The sequence below is a fragment of the Hyla sarda genome, chromosome 6 (genome assembly GCF_029499605.1).
Source record: "Hyla sarda isolate aHylSar1 chromosome 6, aHylSar1.hap1, whole genome shotgun sequence".
Lineage (NCBI taxonomy): Eukaryota > Metazoa > Chordata > Amphibia > Anura > Hylidae > Hyla > Hyla sarda.
The window spans coordinates 66,949,992-66,962,675 of NC_079194.1; the positions used below are offsets into that span (position 1 = coordinate 66,949,992).

At 43.7% G+C, this 12,684-nt stretch overlaps 1 protein-coding gene across 2 annotated transcripts in view; it reads right to left on the minus strand.

Moving 5' to 3' along the window:
• Window positions 1–12,684, minus strand: part of CACNA1I (calcium voltage-gated channel subunit alpha1 I) — a 721,300-nt gene that overhangs the window by 597,014 nt on the left and 111,602 nt on the right. The gene's annotated exons all lie outside the window — the stretch shown is intronic.

Here is a 12,684-nt window from a genome sequence, read left to right on the forward strand (position 1 = left end):
CAGGCACGGCCGATCAGGCCGATGCCCGACATTAACTCTTTAGACGTCACAATCAATGTTGATTGTGGTGTTTACAAAGAAACTAAAACTATCCTGGCAGCTCAGCGGAGCTGATCGGGACTATCGCGACAAAATTGCAATGTCCCGATCAGCTTACTGGACGAGGAGAGGGTCCTCACCTGCCTCTTCGTTGTCCATTCAGCGATCTGCTGCTCCAAGCCTGCTCAGCAGGCTAGAGCAGAAGAGCGCTGAGAACACTGATCAATGCTATGCTATGGTATAGCATTTATCAGTGTAAGCAATGAAAAACTTAGTGTTAGGATTCGGCTAGCTGGATGTGGATCCTCTGTGTCAGCGAGGGATTGGCGTGGATCGTGTCAGTGGACCGGTTCTAGGGTTGCTACTGGTTTTCACCAGAGCTCGCCGCAAAGCGGGATGGTCTTGCTGCGGCGGTAGCAACCAGGTCGTATCCACCGGCAACGGCTCAACCTCGCTGACTGCTGAGAAGGCGTGGGACAGAAGGACTAGGCAGAAGCAAGGTCAGACTTAGCAGAAGGTCGGGGCAGGCGGCAAGGTTCGTAGTCAATAGTAATAGCAGGAGGTCAGGAACACAGTAAAGATAAACACAGTAGTAGTAGCTTTCTCAAGGCACAAGGCAACAAGATCCGGCAAGAAAGTGCAGAGGAAGTGAGGTTATATGGACAGTGGGCAGGTGGAAGCTAATCAGACTGATTGGGCCAGGCACCAATCACTGGTGCACTGGCCCTTTAAATCATAGAGAGCTGGCGCGCGCGCGCCCTAGAGAGCGGAGCCGCGCGCGCCCAAACCTGATAGCCGGGGACCGGGACGGGTAAGCTATGCGAATCGCATCCCCATCATGAATGTCAGTGCAGCGCTCCCGGGGAGGAGCAGGGACCCGGAGCGCTCGGCGTAACACTTAGCATATTATAGTCCCCTGTGGGGGCAAAGAAATAAAGTGTAAAAATAAAAGTAAATAAAAGCGAATTAACCCCTTCCCTATTTACCATTTTTTAACCCCTTAAGGACGCAGGGTTTTTCCGTTTTAGCATTTTCATTTTTTCCTCATCACCTTCTAAAAATCATAACGCTTTCAAATTTGCACCTTAAATTCCATATTATGGCTTACTTTTTGTGCCACCAATTCTAATTTGCAGTGACATTAGTCATTTTACAGAAATATCCATGGCAAAATGGAAAAAAATCATTGTGCGACAAAATTTAAGAAAAAACGCCACTTTAACTTTTGGGGCTTCCGTTTCTACGGAGTATATTTTTTGGAAAAATTACACCTTCTTTATTCTTAAGGTCCATATGATCAAATTGATACCCTACTTATATAGGTTTGATTTTATTGTACTTCTGGAAAAAAATTGTCATCTTCTGACTCCTATAACTTTTTTATTTTTCCGTGTACGGGGCGGAATGAGAGCTCATTTTTTGTGATGTGAGCTGATGCTTTTAGGGTACCAATATTGTACTGATCAGACTTTTTGAGCGCTTTTTATTCATTTTTTTATGATAAAAAAAGTGACCAAAAATATGCTATTTTGACCGTGCGATTTAATTAATGATATGCTTTTATAATTCGAACATTTACGCACGTGGCCATACCACATATGTTTATTTTTATTTACACAGTTTTTTATTTTATTTATTTTTTTTTAAGGGGGGGGTGATTCAAACTTTTGTTAGGGAAGGGGTTAAATGATCTTTATTAACTTTTTTTTCCCACTTTTTTTTTGCAATGTTATAGCCCACAGAGGAGGCTATAACAATACACACACTGATCTTTTACATTAAAGGGGTACTCCAGTGGAAAACTTATTTTTTCAACTGGTGGTGGCAGGTTAAACAGATTTGTAAATTACTTCTATTAAAAAATATTAACTCTTCCAGTACTTATTAGCTGCTGAATACTGCAGAGGAAATTCTTTTCTTTTTGGAACACAGAGCTCTGTGCTGACATCATGACCACAGTGCTCTCTGCTGACATCTCTGTCCATTTAAGGAACTGTCCAGAGCAGCATAGGTTTTCTATGAGGATCTTCTCCTACTTTGGAAAGAGATGTCAGCAGAGAGCACTGTTGTCATGATGTCAGCACAGAGCTCTGTGTTCCAAAAAGAAAATATTTTCCTCTGTAGTATTCAGCAGCTAATAAGTACTGGAAGGATTAAACTGTTTTAATAGAAGTAATTTACAAATCTATTCAACTTTCTGGCACCAGTTGATTAAAAAAAAAAGTTTTAAAGTACCCCTTTAATCATTGTTATCCCATAGGATAACATTGATCAATGATTCTGCTGCTTGACTGCTCATGCCTGGATCTTAGGCACTGAGCAGTCATTCAGCGATTGGACACGCAGGAGGCAGGTAGGGACCCTTATAGTGTCCTCCAGCTATTCGGGGCACTGTGATTTAGCTGCAGTGGTCCCGAACAGGCCACTAAGCTAACCGGCAATACTTTACTTTCACTTTAGAAGCGGTGATCAACTTTGAACGCCGCATCTAAAGGGTTAATAGCACGTGGCACCACGATCAGTACCGCGCACTATTAGCCATGGGTCCCGGCCGTCGTTAGAGGCTGGGCCCCGACCCGCTACGACGCGGATATGACACGCTGCGGCCCTGCATTATAGAACTGAATCGGACTCAGGGCGTACAGGTCCGCCCTGCGTCCTTAAGAGGTTAAAGTGTACCTGTCATTACCAAAAACTTTTTATACAATGGAGAAAATAACATTATATACATATTTGTAATATACTTTTGTTAAAAATGTGTATATTTTTTTCCCCTGCAGATATGGCCTGTGTGTCTCTATAAAGAGGACTGAGGACAAGCAAGGCTCTGTACACTGAGGACAAGCAGGGCTCTGTACACTGAGGACAAGCAGGGCTCTGTACACTGAGGACAAGCAGGGCTCTGTACACTGAGGACAAGCAGGGCTCTGTGCAGTGAGGACAAGCAGGGCTCTGTACACTGAGGACAAGCAGGACTCTGTACACTGAGGACAAGCAGGGCTCTGCACACTGAGGACAAGCAGGGCTCTGTACACTGAGGACAAGCAGGACTCTGTACACTGAGGACAGGCAGGGCTCTGTACACTGAGGACAGGCAGGGCTCTGTGCACTGAGGGCATGCTGGGAGGACCACAGTTTGAGACCACTGTTCTACTCTATAACATGATCTTGGTAGATTAAACAGATTTTCATGGTGACAGGTTTCCTTTAACTTCCCAGAACAATTAAATATTGTAACTATATTAGCCTAATCTTCAAAGGACGAGTCCACCGAAACTAAAGATCCTCAGCTTTACAATATTTCTCAACTTCATGTAGATCCTGTAGATCCCCACCATTCACCCTCTCTAGTCTTCACTTTAGTAAAAAATTGTCACATTCATTTCAGAAGTACATGAGCATCGTGATCGGTACAGAACATCAACAAACCCAAGTTTAGTGTCAATGTGCAGCAAAATGTTTCTTCCTCTTTTGGTAATGGATTGCTCCAGAATTAGCCTCAGTGAGTCTCGATTTCCAATAAATAAGAAGCTGTCTTGCACTGCAACAATTTTGCTTTCGAAAACCAACATCCAATAATGGAATGTAGCTGAATAAATAGACTTCTTGTCACTACTGGATATATTTGCAAACACGAAAAAGAAAAACACAGGAGCACACCTAGTGAGGACCATATGGGCAAGTTGAATTAACGGCGGAAGGAAAAATTGTCCCCATATCAGAGGGTGTTATGCTAAGAGCACAACACCTGTGAAAGCGTATGGGTATATTGCAATGGTCAGCAGCCTCGTGGCCCATGCGATTCTTCAGGTAGGAACATCGGCACAAACATAGAAACCAGAGTAGGACTCCAACAGGAGGAAATTGGGACTTCAATTGCCGAGGCAATTGAAGTCCCAATTTCCTCCTGTTGGAGTCCTACTGTGGTTTCTGGATATATTTGTGGGATTTATGTTTAGAATGAGCCCTATGTTCAGAAATATGACATCTGCGAATGTACCCTTTATAGATGATATTTGTGGTAGAGGCATAAAAAGCTCAAACTATAGGTAAGTGGGATAAACACTTGTGGAATACCGGAGAGAGCATACACGGAGCCAGGAACGTGACAGGCAGAGCTAGAAGAATGGACATATCTCCTGTTCTACATTGTAAAATATCGTCCATTTCCCAGACTGACAACTGTAATCCCGCACTTCAGATTTATGAGTGAACAACGGAGGCTGCAGATTCTCCCTAGAGAAGGCAGAGCAGAATTATTTGTGCTGTGCAGGAATAATCCACAGTGAAGGGAATGGCAAAAATATGTCCGGAAATCTGCAGTTTTTACTGTTCTGTTATTATTGTTTTGTATGAGGTGGTAAACTTAATAGATTTTCCTATGACCTCTGATGTCTTGATGAAGGTTTTAATACTTGTGTAAGAGTACGGGGCACTGAAAAGAATATTTTGTTTCAGGTCATGGATCAACATGGTCCCTAAGTATTGAGTGACTGTAAATAAATATCGCTCTCGTAGGCTACTATATGACTATTAATATTTAGTCATAAGGACTAAGAGGGGAATTCATCAATTGTTGTATTTGTTCCATTATAGACGTGAAAACTTGATAAATTTGGCGCAAAGGAAAATTACCTCAGAGTCCTCCTATTTTTCCCACCTGTTCTGTCTGGCATATATGAGGCAGGGTGAGTAACGTCTTTTTTTTTATTTCAATACTTCCTTCATTAGCATATTTTTATAAATAAATTCCAGGGCAAACCGACTCATACAGCTTTGGGTAGCATCAAATAGACAGGTGACACTCCATTCAGTGACAAAACGTGTAAAGTTTAGTCAACCATATACAGAGACAACAATTCAACTTCTCAATGAAGTCTTTCTCAAGTCCACTGAGGAATCATGTTACATGATGCCTGTAGAAGTCTAGGGAGAGAGGGGATGAGGAAGGAGGGAGCGGAGGTGCAATGAGAGATAGAGAAAGGCTGACTGTCTCATCCTTGGGCTGGACTCATTAAGATTCTGCTCATTGCTGCTGTAAAATGTTTTGCATGAGGCTGCATCTGAGAAAGCACATACAGCACTGGGCTGAAATAGAACAACATAAATGTTGCAGACTCTAGTTTTACTATCTCTTTTACTGGGCGCTCCTCCTCCCCCTCCCCTCTCCCCAGACTTATATGAGCAGCATGTAATCTGATTTGTCAGTGAATTGATAATTCATCTTGTCTTTCAAGATACATTTAAGCAGGAAATTCAGAGCAAATGATCATGGGCAAGGGTTATGAGAAGAAGCTCCTCAGCAACATACTAACATAGTTCATAAGGTTGAAAAAAGACCAGAGTTCATCAAGTTCAACCTATAACCCTAATGAGTCCTTACTGAGTTTATCCAGAGGAAGGCAAAAAACCCTCATACTAGAGATAAAAATTCCTTCCCGACTCCAAATATGGCAGTCAGAATAAATCCCTGGATCAACGTTCTGTCCCTATAAATCTAATTTACATAACCAGCAATGTTATTATTCTCCAAAAATTCATCCAGCCCCTTTTAAATTCTTTCACAGAGTTCACCATGACCACCTCCTCCGGGAGAGAATTCCACAGTCTCACTGCTCTTACAGTAAAGAACCCCCGTCTGTGCTGGTGTAGAAACCTTCTTCCCTCTAAACATGAAGGATGCCCCCTTGTTATAGATACAGTCCTTGGTATAAATAGATCATGGGAGAGATCTCTGTACTGTCCCCTGATATATTTATACATAGTTATTAGGTCTCCCCTAAGCCTTAATTTTTCTAAACTAAATAACACTAATTCTGATAATCTTTCTGGGTACTATAGTCCTCCCATTCCCCGTATTACCCTGTTTGCCCGTCTTTGAACCCTCTCCAGCTCCACTATATCTTTCTTGTACACTGGTTCCCAGTACCGTACACAGTATTCTATGTGTGGTCTGACTAGTGATTTACAGCAGTAGAATTATTTCCTTGTCGTGGGCATTGATGCACCCCATGATTTTATTTGCTTTGGCAGCAGCTGCCCGACACTGGTCACTACAGCTAAATTTACTGTTAACTAAAACTCCCAAGTTCTTTTCCACGTCAGTCGTCCCAAGTGTGCTCCCATTGAATACATAATCCCAGCCCGGATTTTTTCTCCCCATGTGCATTACCTTACATTTATCAGTGTTGAACCTCATCTGCCACTTCCCAGCCCAAGCCTCCAACCTATCCAGATTAATTTGTAACCATGCCCTGTCCTTTATTGTGTTTACCGCTTTACAGAGTTTAATATCATCTGCAAAGATTGCTACTTTACTATTCAACCCCTCTACAAGGTCATTAATAAATATATTAAATAGAACAGGACCCAAGACGGACCCCTGTGGTACCCTCCCTAGTAACAGTCACCCAATCAGAATAAGTACCATTTATAACCACCCTCTGTTTCCTATCACTGAGCCAGTTACTTACCCACTTACACACATTCTCCCCCAGCCCACAGCTGTGTAAAAGGAAACATGGGATTTGGAGCTCTGTATAAGAAAAACTGATTTCTTAAGCTCAGAAAACTCCCTTTAAACAAAATTTTGGACAGGACAAATCAATTCAAGTTTTAAAGAAAACAAAAAGTATCTTGTATCATGGGAAATAAGTTGTTCATGACCCTTACTATAAAAAATAAAATAAAAAATATTCTAAGGCTAAGTTTGCACTTGTTTTTTTTTCTGGCAGTTTTTGGATATCTGCCACTGCAGTTTTTGAGCCAAAGCCAGAAGTGTTTTCAAAAGGAATAAGGCATATAAAGGAAGGACTTACACTTCTCCTCCCTTATGGATCCACTTCTGACTTTGCAGTGGCGGTTTTCCAAAAACTGCCAGAAAAAAAAAACAAGTGGAAACTTAGCCTAAGACTGCCTTTATGACTGCAAAAACTCTAGTCATCACTAGTAACCTACTAAGGGTTAAAGGTGGTATTCTAGCACTTAAAAACGTATCCCCTATCCTCCGGATAGGTAGGTTCCTGTTTGTGGGGGGTATGACTGCTGGAACCCCCTGTATCTTCAAAACAGGGCCCTGTCTATGGAGTTGTGTGTCAGCATGTGCTTCATGCATTGTCTGTGGGAGTGCGGGAGATACCCAAGTGCAGTACCCAGGTACATCTAGCGCTCCCATAGACAATGCATGGAGCACTCCATGCAGTGGGGAGAGCCAGGGTCCCATTTTCCCATTTTGGAGACTGATTTTTCCGGCAGTCAAAGGGATTATCCAGATTAAAAAACAAAAAATGGGCTACATGCAACAGCACCACACCTCTCCGCAGATACAACTGTGATACTACCACTCAGTTTCATTTTCTTCATTGGGACTCAATAACACACACTAAATGAGGATAAAAGTGGTGTTATTTCTGGAAGCATCAACATTTTTCTTCTAATCCTCTATTACCACTTATATTACCAAGTCTGTTAGCAGTTGTGAGCATTTGAAGCTGCTGCTAGTGGAGCTGTTGCCAAACTACAACTCCTATTATGCATGATTGACATTTTAGCTTTAAATAGCAGGAAACCATAGGTTAAGAAACACTAATATAGGGAATGGGGAGAGGAATGTAGCCGTTTCTTTGGTCTCCTTCATGCAAACTGTAAAACCAAGAAAAAATATATAATTTCTTGCCCAACACTGTAGCCAGAAGGCAGACCCTTCACATTAAAGGTCAATGATGCTAAACAAGCAGTCTACAGAATTGCCAGAAGTCACATGCAAGTTTATGGGACTTAAGGAAAATTCAGAAAAACTGCTTGTTTTAGTAGTGGATTAAAGGAGAAATCTTTTGGAAGAAAACTTATTAAGTTTTAGATCATAGAGCTATATTGAGGGGGGAGTGGCATTTTGTAACTTTTGGGGGCTTCCGTTTCTACGCAGTGCATATTTCGGCAAAAATTACACCTTATCATTATTCTGTAGGTCCATAAGGTTAAAATGATACCCTACTTATATAGGTTTGATTTTGTCGCATTTCTGGAAAAAATCATAACTACATGCAGGAAAATTTATACGTTTAAAAATGTCATCTTCTGACCCCTATAACTTTTTTATTTTTCCACGTTCAGGGCGGTATGAGGACTAATTTTTTGCGCCGTGATCTGAAGTTTTTATTGGTATGATTTTTGTTTTGATTGGACTTTTTGATCACTTTTTAATGGTATGAAAAGTGACCAAAAATGCGCTTTTTTGGACTTTGGAATTTTTTTGCGTGTACGCCATTGACCGTGTGGTTTAATTAATTATATATTTTTATAGTTCGGACATTTATGCATGTGGTGATACCACATATGTTTATTTTATTTTTTTTTACACAGTTTTATTTTTTTTATGGGAAAAGGGGGGGTGATTCAAACTTTTATTAGGGAAGGGGTTAAATGACCTTTATTAACACTTTTTTTTACTTTTTTTTTGGCAGTGTTATAGATCCCATAGGGACCTATAACACTGCACACACTGAACTTTTACACAGATCACAGGCATGTATTAACACGCCTGTGATCAGTGTTATCGGAGCTTGACTGCTCCTGCCTGGATCTCAGGCACGGAGCAGTCATTCGCCGATCGGACACCGAGGAGGCAGGAAAGGGCCCTCCCGGTGTCCTGTAAGCTGTTAGGGACGCCGCAATTTCACCGCGGCAGTCCCGAACAGCCCGACTGAGCAGCCGGGTCACTTTCACTTTCACTTTAGAAGCGGCGGTCAGCTTTGACCGCCGCTTCTAAAGGGTTAATACCGCACATCGCCGCGATCGGCGATGTGTGGTATTAGCCGCGGGTCCCGGCCTTTGATGAGCGCCGGGACTGACGCGATATGATGCGGGATCGCGGCACGATCCCGCTTCATATCGCGGGAGCCGGCGCAGGACGTAAATATACATCCTGCGTCGTTAAGGGGTTAATGCTAATATATAACTAATTCAGTGATGTACATAGAGTTTTGTGTATAAGCTAGTAGAATGCAATGTCTAGTTAGGACTGTAGCTAAAATGTATATTTCCAGTCCACAAATAATCAAAATGCTCACATGTCTAACCATTTTTCCTGTCATCATGTACAGGGTGCTCTACTGACCAGAGGGTTCCGCTGCAACTTAAGTCAGACACGTGTAGTGACAGAATTGTTACATGAAAAGAAATACTGCTCTAATGTCAAAAGTATGTATAGTGTTCTGGGGAGAAGTAGCTTTTGGCAATAGGCCCTAGCAGCTTAGGCATCGGGTAGATAGCCTCGGGCAGCCCGATCCGAATCAGGTGTGTAAAATGTGTTACATATGCAGTTACAAGGTTTATAAATCCCACATGTTTATAACCCCATCACCAAAGGAGCATGAAAGGACATTGTCAACAAATGCCATATGGACTCGTCCCCAGTTATTTGTTACTCACTACTTAGACCTGTGAAGGACATTCGGAAACAATGCCCCAGGAACTGTTGTCATCACTAGGCCCCAGTGGCCACTTGCTGTCATCCGCCCTTCAGGACTGGGCACCGAGGATGGCTGTGTTTAAGAGGGGGAGTTTGTGGTGGCCAGGTACAGGAGTTTTACCCCCTGTACTCTAGTTTCCCTGTCAGGCAGCCTCCTGCAGTGTCCCCTGGGCCCCCTGGACCTGTTCCCTTTCTATATTAATTTGTATATGTAACAGGTCACGGCAGGTGGTGGATCCTCTGGGCCTGTGTGGATGATGACGTGAGCCGTGCCAGGGAGCAGAGTCTAAGGTGCCACTGGTTTTCACCAGAGCCTGCCACAAAGCGGGATGGTCTTGCTGCGGCAGGCGGCACCCAGGTCGCTACCCCTGGCACGACTCGTCCACACAGGTAGCTGGGAGGTGGCGTGGCTAGGAGCTGATATTTAAGGACAGGGTACATGTGTTTACACTTGATTAATTGAGCACTGGCCCCTTAACCCCTTAAGGACCACGGGTTTTTCAGTTTTTGCACTTTCGTTTTTTTACACTTTTTTTTGCAGTGTTATAGCTCCCATAGTGGGCTATAACACTGCACCCACTGATCTTATACACTGTTCACTGCAAAGCCAAAGCTTTGCATTGATCATTGTTATCTGCGGTCGATTGCTCAAGCCTGCATCTCAGGCTTGGAGCAATCAATCGCCGAAGGGACATGCCGGAGGAAGGTAAGAGGACCTCCGCTCGTGTCCCAGCTGATCGGGACCACCGCATTTTCACTGCGGTGGTCCCGATCAGCCCCTCTGAGCAGCCGGGCAGCATTCACTTTCGTTTTAGATGTGCCGTTCAACCTTGAAAGCCGCGTCTAAAGGGTCAATAGCACGCGGCACCATGATTGCTGCCGCGCTATTAGCCCTGGGTTCCGGCTTCAGTTGCATGCCGGGACCGACCCGATATGACACGGGGTCACCGCGTGACCCCGCGTTATATCGGGGGAGCCGGCCAAGGGCATAAATATACGTCCTTGGTTGTTAGGGGGATAAGTGAAAGAGCTCCAGCGTGCACGAGCCCTAGGAGGTAGGGGCATGCACGCCGGGGCTGCGAGGACACGGAGAGGCGGAAGATGAGGGAAGTGAGTGACGGGCTGGGATTTGCATGTGTGCGCATCCTGCGATGCGAATCTCAGCCCCGCCGGTAGCTGGGACATAAGCAAAGAGCGCTCATGGGCAGCGTGTCCGGCCTGAGCACAGGTATTGCAGCATAAATGTTATTCAGTGTATTATGCTTGTAAAGTGTTATGTCTTTAAGAACAGTTGTCATGTGATTGTAACCCAGTGAGGTATCAGTGACCATGTGACCTAAGGATGACCTATGGGACCCCTATGAGTCTCCTCCATATAAGCCCTGGTGGAGCCTCTGCTCCCTCTCCTCCTGCTTATGCTGAGTTGCAGTGAGGTCACGTCCAAAGAGTGTGTCTGGAGTCCATAGGAGGCCTCAAGTCAGTCAAGCAGCCACAAGTCAACAAGTAAGTAGTGTTGAGCGGCATAGGCCATATTCGAATTAGCGAATATTCGCGAATATATGGATGAATATTCGTCATATATTCGCGAATATTCGTATATTCGTAATATTCTCGTCTTATTTTCGCATATGCGAACATTCGCGCATGCGAAAATTTACATATGCGAAAATTAGCATATGCGTACATTAACATAAGCGAAATTTCGCATATGCGAAAATTAGCATATGAAAATTTTCGCATATGCGAAATTTCGCACGCCAGTCTCACACAATAGTATTAGAACCTTCTTTATACCACACAAGCTGGAAGCAGAGAGGGATGATCACTGTGATGTGTACTGTGAAAAAAAAAATAAACAAAAAAAGAATATTCGTAATTACGAATATATAGTGCTATATTCGCGAATTCGCGAATATGCGATAATAGCGAATAAAATTCGCATTGCGAATATTCACGAGCAACACTACAAGTAAGCTACAAACGTGGTATAGTCAGTCCCGGACAAGTCAGTCAAAGTCATCTTATGTCAAGTGAGAGTGGCCTGCACCAAAATTGTCCAAGTCCCAGCAAGCCCTAAGTTCTCTGAAGTCACTGGTCACCTCCGTGGGCCTGGCTAAGACTTTTCCACCTGTCTAACTCAGTAAAGCTACCGTTGTTCCGTAACTTTGCGTCCATTATTGCCCACGTGCCAAGCCCAGGATCTAGCGGTATACCTTCGGCTGGTATTGAGGATAAACCACGCCCTGGCATCACAAATACAAGGGGTTAAGGCCATCTGTCCCTAAGATAATTTCATCTGCCCTGCATCACACCCTCTACCACAAAAGCACTCAATGCAGAGAGTTCTGGGCACATAAAGTTAAGGGACCGCCTTCTGGATACTTGCTTTAGCGGGAGCTAGGACAAAAAAACATACTCTTCCTAATCATATAGGTTGCATGACTGAGACCCAAGGCATTACTGCACTGCTCTCCCCATTCCCTGTATAAAACTGCTAACAGATTGTCATTCAACTTTGAAATAGATACCAACATTGTATTCTGCATTTATTCTAGAGACAAAGGATCATCTGATCCAAAATGCATCAACCATCTGCATCTTTACCAGCCACCATGGTTTTTATATGGAATTTGTACTTTTACCTGTCCGCAATGAAGCTTTGAAGATCTTAACGGGGTATTCCGGCCTTAGACATCTTAGCCCCTATCCAAAGTATAGATGTCTAAATGGAGGGGTCCTGCTGCTGGTACCCCCGCAATCTCTGTGCAGCCCCCAGCATTCTGTGCCGGGAGCTGCTCCCGAGACGCGACGTCACTGCTACGCCCCCTTGTGACATCACAGTCATGCTCCCTCCATTCATGTCTATGGGTGGGGGCGTGACGGTCATCACGCCCACTCCCATAGACATAAATGGAGGGGGCATGGCCGTGACGTCACATCTTGGTCTCAGGAGCAGTCTCAGGAGCAGCAGTGAAATCCCTGCAAATAGACATCAGGGGATAAGATGTCTAAGTTCTGGCCTTGTGAAGAGCATCTAGTTCTGAAAAGTTGATCGTGCATGGAACATATTGAAATGAGTGCAAAAGTATATTAAAAAGTCAAAAAGCACGGCACTGTATGTCACTCCTAAATCCCCATCTAAGTCAGGTGCTTGTGTTGTGCCTGGATTTGAGAGA